General features: G+C 39.2%; 1 protein-coding gene across 2 annotated transcripts in view; it reads right to left on the bottom strand.

Moving 5' to 3' along the window:
• LOC129777486 (uncharacterized) overlaps positions 1 to 15,759 on the bottom strand; it is a 648,520-nt gene that overhangs the window by 493,168 nt on the left and 139,593 nt on the right. For both annotated transcript variants that reach the window (XM_055783773.1, XM_055783774.1), the window contains exon 2: positions 6,218 to 7,211. The gene's annotated coding sequence lies outside the window, so the exon portion shown is untranslated. The remainder of the gene's footprint in view (positions 1 to 6,217; positions 7,212 to 15,759) is intronic.

Genomic DNA, 15,759 nt, shown 5'->3' with positions numbered 1-15,759 from the left:
CATAGGGGTTCAAATAAACCGCCAAAATTTCTTATTTAATATCCTTTACAATATTTGCCATACAGCCAGTGATTTGGTTTGGGGGCACTTTTTACCCCCTTACCCGGCCAGGCCCTTTAAAGTTTACTGCACAACTCTCGCCAACTACAAGTTCTGTTTGGCCAGTCATCAATCAGCAAAGCGATGCAAAACGTCCCCGCAGGCTGAAATCCACAGCACGACCCGGAACTTGTCAAATTGGAAGCAAACCCACCCAGGATAATGTGCCTTCAGCTCCAATTTTTAAAAATGACGAAGAAAAAAATTCTGGCGATATTTGTCTAGAATTGGACCAGACGTCACCGAGCGGTATGCGTCACGACGGAAGCCAGGTTGGAAATTGACTGTGATCCATCGGTATTTAGGCTCGTTACGAAAGGCCAAGACACTAATGCTGATTGGATCAATTGCTCAAAAGTGAAGCACTTGACCAACATTGCCTGATGGATTGATGTTCAGGGAGTTTGAAGACACTGCTGTAAATTTTCGATTCACGCTGAGGAGGAAAAGATCACGTCGTTAGTTCTTCGAGAAGATTCGTCTCCAACAATCTAACCGCGGATCAGAGATTACTTTTATCCCGAGACAAAATAAATTGGACATACTGGAATATCCCCCCTCCACAGTCGAGACTCTCCGATCTTCAGTCATCCCGGTCCTCTGTTTGGGTGCAGAAATGGGGTCTTCTACTGTGTTTCCGCAGGCAAGTACTCAATCGATTCGCTTATAGTACTCTCGGTAATACCAGTTGCTTTCAAAAGCTTCTACGTCAGAGAATTTCAAAACTCACAACGAAATTTCATGAATTTTTCTGACCTACCGGGATGCACGCTTGCAAACCTAATGGTAGTCCCGAATCCTCTCGTCACAGTTGAGTCACTCCAGCCAGCGATCAGCAGTCATCCTGGTCCTGCGTGCGTGATGTTGGTGAAGGGGTCTTCCAAGTCCCTATCGCAGTTAAATATACATTTTATTTGAACGTAACCTTTCCGGTAATGCTTCCAGCTACCTGACGACAGGAGACTTTTAGGTATCCAGTGCAACTATACCAGTAGTCGAACCGAAAACAACTTAGTCGAGTCGGATCTTTTCTGTGTATTAATAGAATGTAAGAGTAAGATTTACCAAGATTGTGCAGTTACGTTTGCTGCTTCCCAGCTGCGACAATAAGGAAAGAATATTTAACTTTTCAGGGGTATTGTGGAGCAGAATTTGATACAGTTTGCGCCAACGTGGATGGACCTCTCAAGGAGCAGTTATCGCTTTACAAGAAAAATGTTTTTTTGATGTACGAAGGTTGTGCCAGACTGTTCTCAAATGCACATTTCCGATCAGTGATGACCAATTTCGATCAGCGACCTGCAGCTGTTCCAGTGTTCCAGTGCTGTGCATGCTCTAGCGGCCAAGTTAGAAGACAAGCTCAGCACACCGATTCCATTCGCTACTTCCAACTTGTGGCCTAGCAGAAACCGCCTGAATACCCCCTCGATTCATTGAAACGACACAGAGCCAATGATGAAAATAGTTTGGGCATTCCCAACGTTTCAGGTAATGTAGGCACTAGAGCAGTTGGCATCATCAAAACTGTTCAATCGACCAGCTTGTCGACGACAATTTGTTCTGTATCTACTTTTCGACCTTTCATCCTGCTACATCTGAGAACCAAATCTCTTCAATTTTGCTTCCTGTCGTCGCAGGCGTCGCACAGTCGATCTGTCCCTGAAGGTTCGTATAGTTTCAGTTCCATTTGCGTCACTTGTAATGGTAATGAAATCGCCATCTTTCAACTCTACACGTGTAATACCAAAACGTTGATGGCATAAATAGTACCGTTAAGGATTATTTGCTGACCACCATACACGGGAGAATGATCCTACTGCCAGACGTTTTGCACAAATTCCATAAGCAACTTCCGCCATCAGAGATGGAATAGGATCATCTCATTATATGTCGGCTCTAGTTTGTTGATGGCTTCCAATATCTTCGGGACAATCTACCGTTCACGGTATTTAATAAAGTCTTCCTGTTTGCGTTTCCACGTGGACCACCGATTAATTTCAATACATTCAGACGACTCTTGGTGCTCCGCTTCACCTCCTGTACATAGGGGATGAATGACAGGTGACTTCCCCAGGTGACTTCAACCTCCCAGATTCACGTTGGCACTTGGATGAGGATGTAAACAACCTGATTCAGACGATAATTTTCCCTAAGACTATAATCCCTGTGATTTCGGACAAATTGGAGTGGGGGCCGTTGATTGGGATTCATTACTGCTATCTGGATCTGTGGATGGAATAGTAGCAATGTTGCATGACAAGCTTTATTCAGTGCCTAATGACTATGTACCACAGAGAAGACGACCATTCCACACTTTCAGCAAACCATGGTAGACCTCAGAGCTGCGACATCTCCGCAATGGCCTCAGGAAGCCCCTTCGCCGTTTCTTCATTTCAAAGTATGTGAGCGACCGAGAATATATTCGTGAAATCGAAATGACGTACGAAGCAATCCTATCATCCGCCTACAAAGAACGGGTGCTTATCAAGGATCCAAGCCAGCCAGATATATCGCGCTTTTGAAACTTCGCAAAACAACGGCAAACTTGTACGTACAGTCACCTTCAAGAAGGTCCAAACTAGGTTTTTGGAGAGCGTGTTTAGCAAAGCGTCACCTGTACCAAGGAGGGATTGTTTTTCTCACACATTCCCCTGTACAACATAAACCTGCCCGTCCTGCAATTTTTTGTAAGTAAAATATTGAAAGCCATTGAGGCTCTGGATATCAGAAAGGAATATGGATTGCTGTTTGAAAAATGCGAATCCAATAGCTCGTCTATTCAATCGATCGTTTCAGGAACGAACCTTCCCAGCGTCTTAGAAAACTGACGTAATAAACTATCGTCGAGTATCTCTACTTTGCTGTTTTAGCTGTTTGGAAGATTGTTGCGTAATGGTCTATACAACGCTACGTCATCCGTTATATGGATTTATGAAACGTCACTCGACCACAACGAATCTCATGTGCCAAAATGTGTGTCGGTTAGAATTTGGTCGCTTATCTTTATTCACTGCAGCGCCCCTAGTTGTCACATCGAGTAACTATTGACAGCGTTTTGATCCGGAAGGTTTGTTTATTCAGTAGTGAATATTTCATCAAGATTGGTGGACACATTCAAGAGTTATCGACTATGCACACTCACGTTGCGAACCCGTCGTGGTCAGGAGGAAAGATCGTAAAATTCATGAAATTTCCAAAATCGACTGTAAATAACGCACTCAAACGTTACCGGGCGTGGAGATGGGACATTATGACCGGAATCTACGAGCAAAGGTGATTCGAGCAGTCCACAACAGTCCTTGGTTCTTCTTGTGGGATTTGGCGAAAAAGTTCACGGCGAGTCACAGTACAGTACGGCGAATTTATATGCGAGAAGGCTAGTGGTCGTATCTTGCCAGCAAACACCCCAACAGGACGCTGAAACAAAACCTGCTTGCTTAAACTCTTGCAAGGAAGCTGTACAAGCAAGTGTTGACCAAGTAAAAGGATGAATTTTGATGGACTATGAAACATACGTAAAAAGGGAGTTCGGACAAATTGCCAGTAACAAATTTTACCTTGCCAAGCTTGAAGAGGGTGTTGCGGGTAGGATCAAATTTGCTTATGTAGATAAATTTGGCGATGAATCTTCATTTGTGAAGAGAAGACAAAGATTTTCATCAATGGGGCATGGAAATGAATGGAAATGTTTACAAGGAGGAGTGTTTTCAGAACAGGATTTTGCCATTCATCGATTTCATTGAAAAAAATATCAATACATCAAATTGCCCGGATTTTCGTCCCATCGTGAGATATTGGGCAATTACCAAAGACGAACTGAAGAAATGTGGCAGAACCATAAAAAAACAGCTCAAATGAAAAAGTGGTGGAACAAGATAGCAAATACAGTTACCAGCAGTACTGTGCAGAAAATGATGGGGGGTATCACCCGAAAAGTTCGAAAATTCCTCCGAATAGTTGACGAATAATTTTCATGTTTTTTCCTCTTAAAGTTCATTCAAAATCCTACAAAAAGACATCATTCCCTTTTTTGTAAGTTATTTCTATGCTGAAAAATGTCATATTTTATGCGACCAAATTCTAACTGAAACAAGCTTCATATCACCGCACTGTCCCGAGAAATTGAAGAGAGGCGGCAAGTTGACGCGGTTTATGTGGACTTTGCGAAAACCTTCGACACTGTACCTTCGACACCGTACCGTACTCTAGTTGTTGAGAAATTGAAGAGCAAAGGCTTTCCAGATTCAATAACAGAGTGGTTTTTCTCGTATCTTAGTGATCGGGGATATGTTGTGGTCAACAGCTGGATCCCGTAGTAGTTTCGACATCACATTTGGTGTACTGCAGGGAAGCGTTTTGCAACCACTATTATATTGATTTTACAAGAAGACGTCAATAGGATATTTTTGTCGCTCCAATAACCTCGTACTTCATAAATATATGTTGGAATCGTCAGAATTGGAACGTACATTGACTATCATCAATCTCGGAGTTACGATTGACTCGAAGCTCCGATTCGACGTACACGTGGGCATTGTGTCTGCCGAAACTTTCACCGTGCTGGGATTGGTTCGCATTCTGGAGTACGCTGTTCCTGTTGGTCCCCTTTCTGAGCAGTTCATACTTTGACGATCGAACGGGCGCAATTTTTTTTAGTATTTGCCCTGAGGCGACTCCGTTGGAATGACTCATATACTCTTCCACCTTATTCCGACCGGTGCAACCAGATAGGATTGGAACCATAATCAACCAGGCGCGTTACACTGCAGAGTACATCTTTTACATAATGCAAGAATCCATTGATTGCCCTGAACTTCCTGCACAGGTTCCTTTAAACATTCCTCCCCGTCGTTTTCGGAATTCGTCACCACTAGCTGTTCCACATCTCGAGGTGCTCCCGTGGCCGAGTGGTTAACGTATCATTATCATTATCATTATCGGGTTCGATTCCCGTTCTGGCCGGGGGATTTTTCGTCAAAGAAATTTCTTCCGACTTGCACTGTGATCACGCGTGTTCTAGAGCTTGCCACTCCAGAAGACATTCAAGGCGTGTTATCCGGGATAGAAATCTCAACTAGGTACTACTAACAAAAATGACGGTAGTAATACCTATGTTGAGAAGGCAAAAGTTCTACTGGGAACGTTAGTGCCACTCAAGAAGAAGAAGCATAGAACAAACCACGGCTACAACAAACCGTTTGATTCATGTCTTCGTCTGCTTAATCCTGTATGTGATGAATTTGACACAATTTAAGCAAACATGTTTTTTTTTAGAAATAGGATGGTTTATTATACATAGATTTCAAGTAAAATGGTTCAGTCCGGACGAGTAATCGAAAGCTTACCAAATGAACCAATAAAATGTACAAAAAGCAGCCTTGTTTCATCCTCTGGGTAGCATGACCACAAGAAGTTTTTGGAGATTGATTTTTTTCGAAAAAAAAGTTCCCTTATTTTGGAAGAAAATTGTTCAATTGAAATTGGTTAGTAGAAAATGAAAAATGACATTTTGGATAACCACGTTTTCATTCTTTCTGTTTAGCAATAGCAAAAAAAAATATGTGTGTTTTAAATAAGTGGTGTGGGTCGAGGTAGCGAATAAACGTTTCTGTATTAAATAGCGCTTTTAGTCGAAACAGCTCAGACACACTCACTTAACCCGGTTCGTTTAGTTTAGTTTGTAGAGCAGCGAGTCATTCCCAGATTCTGGGAAAATTGTATCGATATTAAATAACATCATAATTCACCAGCTTGGATGCTTTCAAATCTTGAATCACCACAGAAAATCTCTCCAGTAGTCCGGTAGGTGTTCTCCCCTTAAAATAGTTACAATCTCAGATCTCGGAGCGTGTTCTCAAAAATGTTTTATATTACCAGACACGATTGTCTTTTAGCATCATCAAACAACGCTTTGCCACCGTAAACTTCCACGCTTGCCCCCCAATCCCCAATCCACAAACGAGGCTTGTGTAGAACATCGCATCAAATCGTATCATATCAGTATCGTCTAACAATGCATGAAAGCCTACCACCAGCCAGCCGAGGAACAAACAGGTAGGAAACACCACCGGCAGGGAACACAGAGACAGCGAGACAGCAATGAAATAAATGATCTCACCTGTTTTATTTTACGACGCTATTTTTCCACTCCTCGCACGAGGGGATCCCACGGCAAACCGCTTTCCGTTCGTTCGTTCGCTCGCTCAGACACTCTGGCAACCAGCTTCCTACAAGTTGTGCGAAATCAAGTAGGAGGGACAACACAACACACACACCTCCCAAACCCGTGAGGCTGACGGAGACGATTACGATCACCCTCGGCTACCTGTCTCTCCAGCCGACGCTGTGTGGAGCGTAACAACACTCGGAGATAGGAGATTTGGATGGAAATTACGTTCGCTGACCTGCTTCTCTCACCTTACGTAAGATTCGTATTCTTAAGCCAGATTTACGAGCCAAATTACGCTGCCGCTGAAGGTGGTAGAGGTGGTGCTGGTGCCTGTTGGTTTTCCGTTTCTGGCGCCGTTCGCTCGATTCACAGATCATTAATTTGCTTCACTTTCCCCGACTTTTGCCTTTTAAGTTACATCCTGAGTGTGACCTTCAACAACTGGGGATATAAATATATTTTTGTAGGTTTTATTTCTCTTCTTTCTGTTGCTAATTTTCACTCACAGCTCGAGGTGTCGCACTACCACTAGTGGGTTATATATTTCCTTCCATTAACGACAATTATTTACCATTCCATTTTCACAATTGCTTTTGCGAAGGTAGCGATAAAACTGCTCAGGTAGAATATTGAACAATCTTCCTCTAATCCGGATTTTGACCAACATTTACACTTGGTGCAAAATTTGCTTAGCACTTTTTCTATTCTCTGCAGCAAAATCACCACCGCAAGTTATTGATGTATTTCGCCGTGGCAGATCATCATCTTTACTACAAATATCGCAATGCTGCTCCTAGTACAAAATAACAATTATGTCGCTCGACAGCTATAAATAACAATACTTTTTTTTCTGCACACTTCCAGCGATGTTTTTGTTCGGTTATTCGATGCTCGTAGGTTTGTAGATTTCGTTTGCTATACTAGTGGGTCTGCAGTCTGTGGTCTGTAATGAAATAGAGATCAATAAAATATTTATTTTTTGGATAAGTGATGAAGTGAAAGAATACAAAAGGAAAACTGAGATTTTGGAGTTGATTACAATATTTTCCAGTTTTGGGAATATTTATTTTTACCACGACCGGACAATTTATAATTTAGAATGATCTTAGACAGTCCATTCTCGGATATAGATGGTTTTCATGGATAATAGCCATACTGAGCTATTCTCTGTCGGAAGAAGGCACATAATATTCAAAACCATATATACTTTCACTATCATATTCCTCTGATATTATTCGGTATTGCAGTGCACCCGTGGCCGAGTGGTTAGCGTCTCACATTATCACGCCGGATGTTCGGGTTCGATTTCCGTTCTGGTCGAGAGATTTTTCGTCAAAGAAATTTCCTTCGACTTGCACTGTGGTCACGCGTATTCAAGGGCTTGCCCCTCGGAATACATTCAAGGCGTGTTATTTGGATTAAGAAATCTCAACTAAGTAATAATAAATGACGCTAGTTAATGCAAACGTTGAGAATGCAAAGGTTCCACAGGGAACGTTAACGCCATTCAAGAAGTAGATTATTCGATTCTAAACGTACTGTTTTTAGTCCTTTGGTTTGTGTTCATTTTTCTTGAAAATTGAAAAAAGAGCGATTAAATTACAACCTCTGGAATCATGTTTCAGTCCGGAAGCTCCCAGTCGTATATATCGTCGATGGGGGAGAGGGGAGGGTGAAAATGGGTCGAAAAAGGTAGTTTTCGAACTTTTTGTTGAATAACTATCGTAAATTAGAGTAAAACACAATTCTGATTACGAAGTAATGTTCTCTAATGGTGAACACTCGTGAGTGTTCAAGGAATTGTTGAATAATATTAATTTTTCACTGAACTACGATTAAATGAAAGTTGACCCAATCTCACCCCTTAGAGGGGGTGACAATGGGTCAAAGTAGTGAATATTACTTTTTATTAGGAATTGTGTTTAGAAATCAATTTCTCAATAATTTCAAGATAATTTAACAACATATAACACTTGTCTTGAATGATTATTTGGCTTACGAAAACAGTGCCAATCCATCTAAAATTGCGATGAAAATGTTTATATACAGCCATTCCATGTTAAACCGATAAAGTGGTTGTTACGAATGTTGCTGACTGGCGGACTCGGTGAATAGAAAAGGTTACTTTCCGACACTGTATGCTCCGACCGACCACTTATGCGAAAACTTTCCTCCACTTCGGATCAAAAAAAGAAAGACGAATTTCAACTGCGCACTTCACTCGTTGATGGGTTTTAATGGAATGAACTTTTTGTGGTGATTGTCCAAGGTTATTTATGACAGTAATCATTTCCGTTCGATGTTTTTGTGTGACGTTTGCGTTTTATGTGATGGTTGCGTTTTATGTGAGGGTTGCGTTTTTGTGCGTTTCATAAAAGGTAAGTAAATAGAGGTAAGTACAATTCGTGAGTTATTTGTGTATGATTTCTTTTTCGTGTTTAATTAATTTTTCATTTTTTATTTTCAGGATCTGGAGCTGTTCTCAACAGTGGTTCTCAGATTATCGTGAAAAGTGGTAGTTTTGTTCTTTATCGCAAAACATTAGACCGGTATTTTTTTTATCATTAGGGTGATCATTTCCATTTTAGAGTTGCCCAAAAAATCATTTTTTTCCTATTTTTTCCAAAAATGATTTTTTTTTAAATTCATAACTTTTGAACTACTACCGATTTGGATGATTTCAATCATATCAATTTAAATAGGTGACCATTTCCATTTTAGGGTGGTCCGAAAGATCATTTTATTCTAATTTTTGCCAAAATTACTTTTTTTTTAGAAAAAAACATTTAACATTTGAACTACTGCACCGATTCAGATGATTGACATATCAAATTAAATCCAATTAGCCAGTCTCTTTTCGAAAAATATTATACTTGCAGAAATTTTGGATTTTGGTCTTCTAATTATTGATTGTATTTTTTTATAGTTCACATTACCTCTGTCTAACTTCTATAAGACCAGGTGATCTTACTGCTTTGTGTCATTGTAAACAAACAGTGCTTCAATTTATTAACATACACTGCATGATTCTCATATGTGTGTGTGCAATCGCTGAGCGTAAACGAATGTTTTCGTATTTTCAACTGTCAACTTTCTATAAGACCAGTTACATTTTCCGTTGTTTTAGTTGTTTTGATCAATTAAATATGGCAAATGCCGAAGGGAAAAGTCCTCACGGAGAGAGAAGAAAGACGAATCGATGCATTTCAACAAGAAAATGTTAATATCAGAGAAATTTCTCGTCGGATTGGACGAACCAATTAAGTAGTGCTCAATTATTTGGCGAATCTTCAAGGATACGATAAGAAGGAGCGAGTTCCACGTAAATCGGTATCGGTATGTCATGACAAAGAATGGTAACGGTAACGGTATGTCATGACAAAGAATGTTTTCAAAAAATACATTTTGCTATTTGCTAACGAAAAGTTCTTCAGTGTATAGGTTATCTTCACTGACGAAAAAAGTTCATTTTTGATGGTCCTGATGGTTTCAACGGGTACTGGCGTGATTTACGGAAACAGAAACAGTATTTTTCAACCAGGAATTTTGTGCATGGTTTGGGCGGGATTCTATGCAACCGGAAGGCTCTAAATAGCTACATATATGTTCTAAAATTCTCTCTCCTACCGCTTTGCGTGGATATCGTCGCAAAAAAATTACATTCCAGCAAAACAATGCTATTGTTCATACAGCAAGGAAACTAAGCAATAGACTAAGGACCAAATACTTAATTTTTTGGACTGACTGGCTCGCTCTCCAGACTTGAATCCTGTTGAAAATCTTAGGGAAGATCCTTGTACGCAGAATTTACACTGAGGGAAAACGGTACACCACGATTGAAGAGCTCAAGGTCGCAATTTCGTAAAAATGGAGACATATCGAGAAATCCGTTCATCAGAATTTAGTAAATAGGTCTCGTTATCATTGATTGTTTTTGTTTTTTATAGTTTTCATAGTCTCGGGACCAAAGGTGCCATATTGGTTTTTTGAAAGCTGAGAATTTATTACATAGCATATCTCCAAACCTGAGAGGCGTTTTTTTTTGTTTTTAGGTTATGATTTTTCAAAGTTTACCGTAATTGTTATAATTATTCGTTGTATTTATTATTTATAGCTAACATGGTTTCGGGACCAAGGGCGCTATTTACATAAAGGGCACATTTTTTAAATAACATATCTCGAAACCAGAGAGGCTTTTTTAAAGTTATTATTTTTTTAAAGTATTCTCTCTGGTTTCGAGATATGTTATGTAAAAAATTTTCAGCTTTCCAAAAAAATAGATAGCGTCTTTGGTCCCGAGACCATGAACACTATAAAAAACAAATACAATCAATAATAACGAAACCAAAATTCAAGTTTTGTGCAACTCTGGTAAAAAAAATCAGCTAATTGGCTTCAATTTGATAAGTCGATCATCTAAATCGGCTCAGTAGTTCAAAAGTTATGATTTTTTTTAATGTCATTTTTTGAAACAAGTGGAAAAATTTGATTTTTCGGACCACCCTAAAATGGATATGGTCGGATGAAGTACGGTAGGTTTGTTGCTAGTCTCGTTATTTAACCATTCTAGGAGGTTTTTTTTGTATCGTTTCCAATTCATCCAATTAATTTCGACTGATGAACGTTTTTGTTTCCGAAGAAGATTACGTTTAGCGCGCTTATGAACATCATAGATAACATTGTGCTACCGTACCGACCTCGGATGCCCCTTTTTCCTGCCTATCGCCCACATCAGCTGTTTCTTTGTACTGTTGTAGTGTACAGAACACGAAACGTTCATTGATAGAAAACGGGTTGAGCAGCTCGTAGATCTGTCTTGCCGTTTCCAGCACTTAAATAACGTGACAGTTGCCACACGCTTCTCGTACAGACCGAACTTTATTGTTGTTAGGAAACCGAACAATTACTGATGGTACCACTAAACTTGGTGAGACTGATGGGGGACATCGAACTACACGACTGCATTGTTACCACTTTTCTTCGCTCCAGATTTCTCTACTGAAAGCATTCGCGATTTCACTGACAGAATTATGACTATACTTGATAATGTGAATAGGGTATCACGATTAAATTGGACGTTCTTCCAATCATCAAACAGTTTCTAAAATATTTTTCGTTCGTTTCAATATAGAAAATCCTTAAATACGTACATACATACTCTAACACCATTTCACTCCTGGCTACTTTCCTTGAGCCATTTTATATAAGTCAGCTTGAATGTGAGAGATAGCGATGCGAAGCGTGTTTTCCAACTGATTGTCCATGGTTTTGTTCCTTGATTTTGATTTCACTTCTTTCATAACTGGAACAATTGCACACAAATATAGGAAAATGAGCATGTTTTATTAGTTCTGAAAATCGCGGAACTTTCGATGAGCCAATCCCTCGGTAACTTCGAAATCCTTCTTTCATCTATCACCACTGAGTCGGCAGCTCGTTCTTTTGAACTTTAAAAAAAAACAATTTTCGCTCCTAACTACGCTCCAGCACATGATGCTGTAACAAACTTGTCCATTTTTGACGCATGTTTCGACTCATATTTTCGTTTCAGATTGAACCTTCAAAATAGCAGCCAACCATTTTCTGATTTATGTACGTAAAAAAGTATATTTCGGACAATTTTCCTTGGAATAGACGTCCTTCACCAGCATCTTTTGTATTATTACTGAAGGCTTCCATTTTGTTTCAATTTACACAACACACACCACAGCGATAAAAACGTATTGGCGTTTGCCAATAGATACAGAAATGGTGAATGAGCTCGACTGCCCTCTAATAGTGAGAGCACAGCAAAATCCAATGAATTTTCTCCCAAACTTTCTCTCTTTTATGTTCTCACGCGTACATACATCCCGTTCTCTCTCATAAGACTCTTGAAAAAGTTTCCAGCAGTTAAGCTGGGTTTACGCGTTGTCGGTTACTCGGTTGCGAGTAAACGCCATTACTAATGGCGGGTTTACACTAGGGAGATCTATAGCTATAGATGGATTTATTCACCTGAAAATAGGTGTAAACGGGTGAGAATAAATATGATACACTTATTCGAGGTATATATAACTTGAATAAATTCAACATATGTAAACGCTTGTGAATTTCTCACTGGTGAGAAATCACTAAAGATGAATGCAGTTCTACTTCAGGTGAATAAATTCACCGAAAATATGAATATATTCATTATAGAAGTTCACGCTGGTGTAAACGATTGATACGATTTCTATAAATCTCATCATATTTCTTCACATGAATATATCCCTAGTCTAAACCCACCCTAACGTACCCCCCTACTACGAAATTTTACATTTGATTTGCATGTATGAGGCTACTCAGAACCGAGCTAATTCAAAGTTTTTTGGCTACTCGCCCGTTTATCCCATACATAAAAATCTAATGTCAAATTTTATGGTATGGGTACGTTCGTAATTCTTCGGATCGTTTGACGTTTACTCGCAACCAAGTAACTGACAACGTAAATCCGGTTTTACTGCCGTTACTTGTACGAATTTATGAGAGTGTGAGCAGAACAGAACCAAAAACATGAAAAGTCCTTTGAGTACTAACGAGATCAATTGTCAGAAGATTGAATTAGCAGAAAAAAAACATAAAATTATCGGCTTGGATACACATGATTAACAAGAATTACTCACAAAGTTATTTTTATCCAATTGTATGGAAGAATTTTTAGCTATATTCTTAATTTTTCGGTTACGAATTTTTTTTTTCAAATCAGGCTGCGGGCCAACTTTTAACTCATGAAAATGAATGCTACAATTTTTTTCCAATTTTTTCCTGTTTATTCCAAATTTTGGTTGGTATCTGTTTAAACCTTCTCATTTATTTTTCGTTTAAAAAAACATAAAATTTGACGGCTGTGCGACACGAATACGCTTATATTTTAGATAGGGTAGTTTTTCGTGGGAATCGCACTGTTTAGAAATCCATTTTTTAAAAAATATTTTCAATCAAAAATTATTCGAGAGGGTGGTTTATATTATTCAGTATGTCATGTGTCGGAATGGGTTTCAGGTACCGACTTCTCGACACCCGCGTTGACTCGCTGATTCGCTGACTCGCTGATTTCATTCGGGATGCGAAATTTATAATGAATCTCCAGGGTGGAATAGATACAAATTATGAATGAAAATTTACCTTTCCCTACAGAATATGTACTCTATGTAATAGAGTAACAGGTTTTTTTTGCAAATTGTGAAAAAATATTAAACGAAAAATGTGTCTGATGATGATTTTATACACAACCGAGACCATATCTTGATAAATAATTATCGACCAGATCAATTGAACACAAGAATGTAACACAATGCGAGAAAAAAGTTCAGGGATAGTTTCAAAAGATGATTGAATATAATGATGATAGTTAAACAAACATGAATCTTTAAAAAACATAAAAAATCAACGTTTTGTTGAATATTTTCAGTCTCGTCAAAGCAAGCACATGACGACAGAAGTATTTTCATTTTCTCAAGCAAAGAAGAGACTAAAACAATTCATTTGATTGAATTATACATCCATCCATTTCCGGAAAAGCAAATTCGGTTTTTGGAATTGCATTCCTTCGCTCAAGCTTATTGCATTCGATTATATGTCCACTGGGCTCCTAAAGATTCGATTCCACTGTAACAATATGGAACAGCAAGCTGATGAGGATATTTTTCGACACCTCAATTTTGTAGAAGGATTTTATTGTACCAATGTGTTCCTTCGATGGAAAGGCTGTGTGTAGCGTTGCCTCATTGAAATCATGCCTTAAATTTCCTGCTTGTCCCGATTTAGAAGAAGCAAGTTAGGGTATACGACAGACTCGATAATGCGAAAGATGTCAGGAGGAGAGAGAGAGATATGACGCCATAAACATCACAAGTTCAACGTGGGTTGAACATGCGGTTGTGATATTGCATTTAAATGCAATTAGGATAGTACACGAGAGTACTCAACTCGATTTTAACGTTGCAGCAATACATTTCATTTGACATCAAACCTGTTTTATGATTATTGTCTTGTTCATCTGGAAACAAACCACCTTCAATCAGATATTTGTAACGGGGATGAAACCCCAAACACCCCCGGTGATTTATTTCGACCCAGAAAACAATTTCCTTCATCACTCAAGCTGATTATGCATACGGTCGAACGCAGAAAGCGCTTCCCGATGTCTGGTAACCAAAAATCGCCATCTGCCAGGGCAGCAAACGAGTCCATAATTGAAATGGAAATCAAATTGCGAAGGATATGCGGAGAGTTATTTCTGCTGCACACAAAATACGTCTGGCTTTATACGTTGTCTGAAGCTGATTCAAATGGTACTCTCCGCAATATATATTGCGATGCGAGCCTGCGTCCAATAGATATGGTGCCGGAGAACAGACGGCGAAACAAACGATGTTATTATTGTGGGCAGGAGATTTACGTTAACCTCAGAATGCAGCATTTGCTTGTTCTTATTCTTGTTTGTGGTGGTGGGTTCGGAAAGTGTTACAAACTTAGAGGCTGTCCACATACCACGTGGACAGAAAAAGCACGATTTTAGACTCCCCCCTCCCCCTCGAAAGCGTGGACATGAACTATACCCCTCCCCCTGTTGACCACGTGGACATTATTTTTCGCCCACGTCGTTAACATTGTCGGATGGCTCTCGACTTTCGAATTACTTTCCTCAACTATGTCCCTATCCATTCCAAATATCTCAGTTTGTTCTCTGTCGTCAATACAATACAAAGTCCTTTTCGCCATTAATCAGAAGATTTGCTGAAGAAGTCTTCCACTTCATATTTCGGCTAAGACTTCATCAGCGATTTGAAAATTCTTTTCGATCATTCTGTATTGAGGGTTGAGGTGACTTCCAAAGTGCTCATAATGCAGAATTACACCGGACAACTTCCGACCATTCTTCTTTTGAGGCAATGCAACAGTGCTATGTTTTCGGGGTCTGTGACAATTATATAGTTTTATTCTGATTATAATCTTAAATCGTGTATTCTCCTTTATATAAAAAAGAGCAATTTGACTTCATTAGTAGTCGCGATTGTTTTACCTTCTTTGATTTTATTTTCACTAAAGTTGCCCGTAAAGTTATTCACAAATTTACAACCTAAATTTATGTTGTTATGTTTCCCGAACTAAAATCGGTATAAAAACATCGCTCATACTCATTATCGTACAGATGCCTATAGAGCAATAGCGCACAAAATTAACCGGTTGATGGCCGGATTTTTTCAAAAAATTATAAATACACTGGAAGCTACCCAAACCTTTAATTTCCACCACAATGCGACTGACCTTATTTTTAAAAACGTCATAACTCAAAAGAAAGCTATCTGATCGCAACAGGATCTTGAATATAAAATTTGGAAATCAAATGGGGTGTCTACTTTACTAGTTTTTGACCCATGTTTGTCCGATGCTCCGTTCCAAAGTTACAAGCCAATTAGTGTACCTAAATCTTTGCGAAAGGAGCGCGGATCCAAAATTTCAAACGC

This window comes from Toxorhynchites rutilus, chromosome 3 (genome assembly GCF_029784135.1).
Source record: "Toxorhynchites rutilus septentrionalis strain SRP chromosome 3, ASM2978413v1, whole genome shotgun sequence".
NCBI classification, from domain to species: domain Eukaryota; kingdom Metazoa; phylum Arthropoda; class Insecta; order Diptera; family Culicidae; genus Toxorhynchites; species Toxorhynchites rutilus.
Note: the sequence above shows the minus strand (reverse complement) of the source record. Positions and strands in the feature narration are given on the sequence as shown.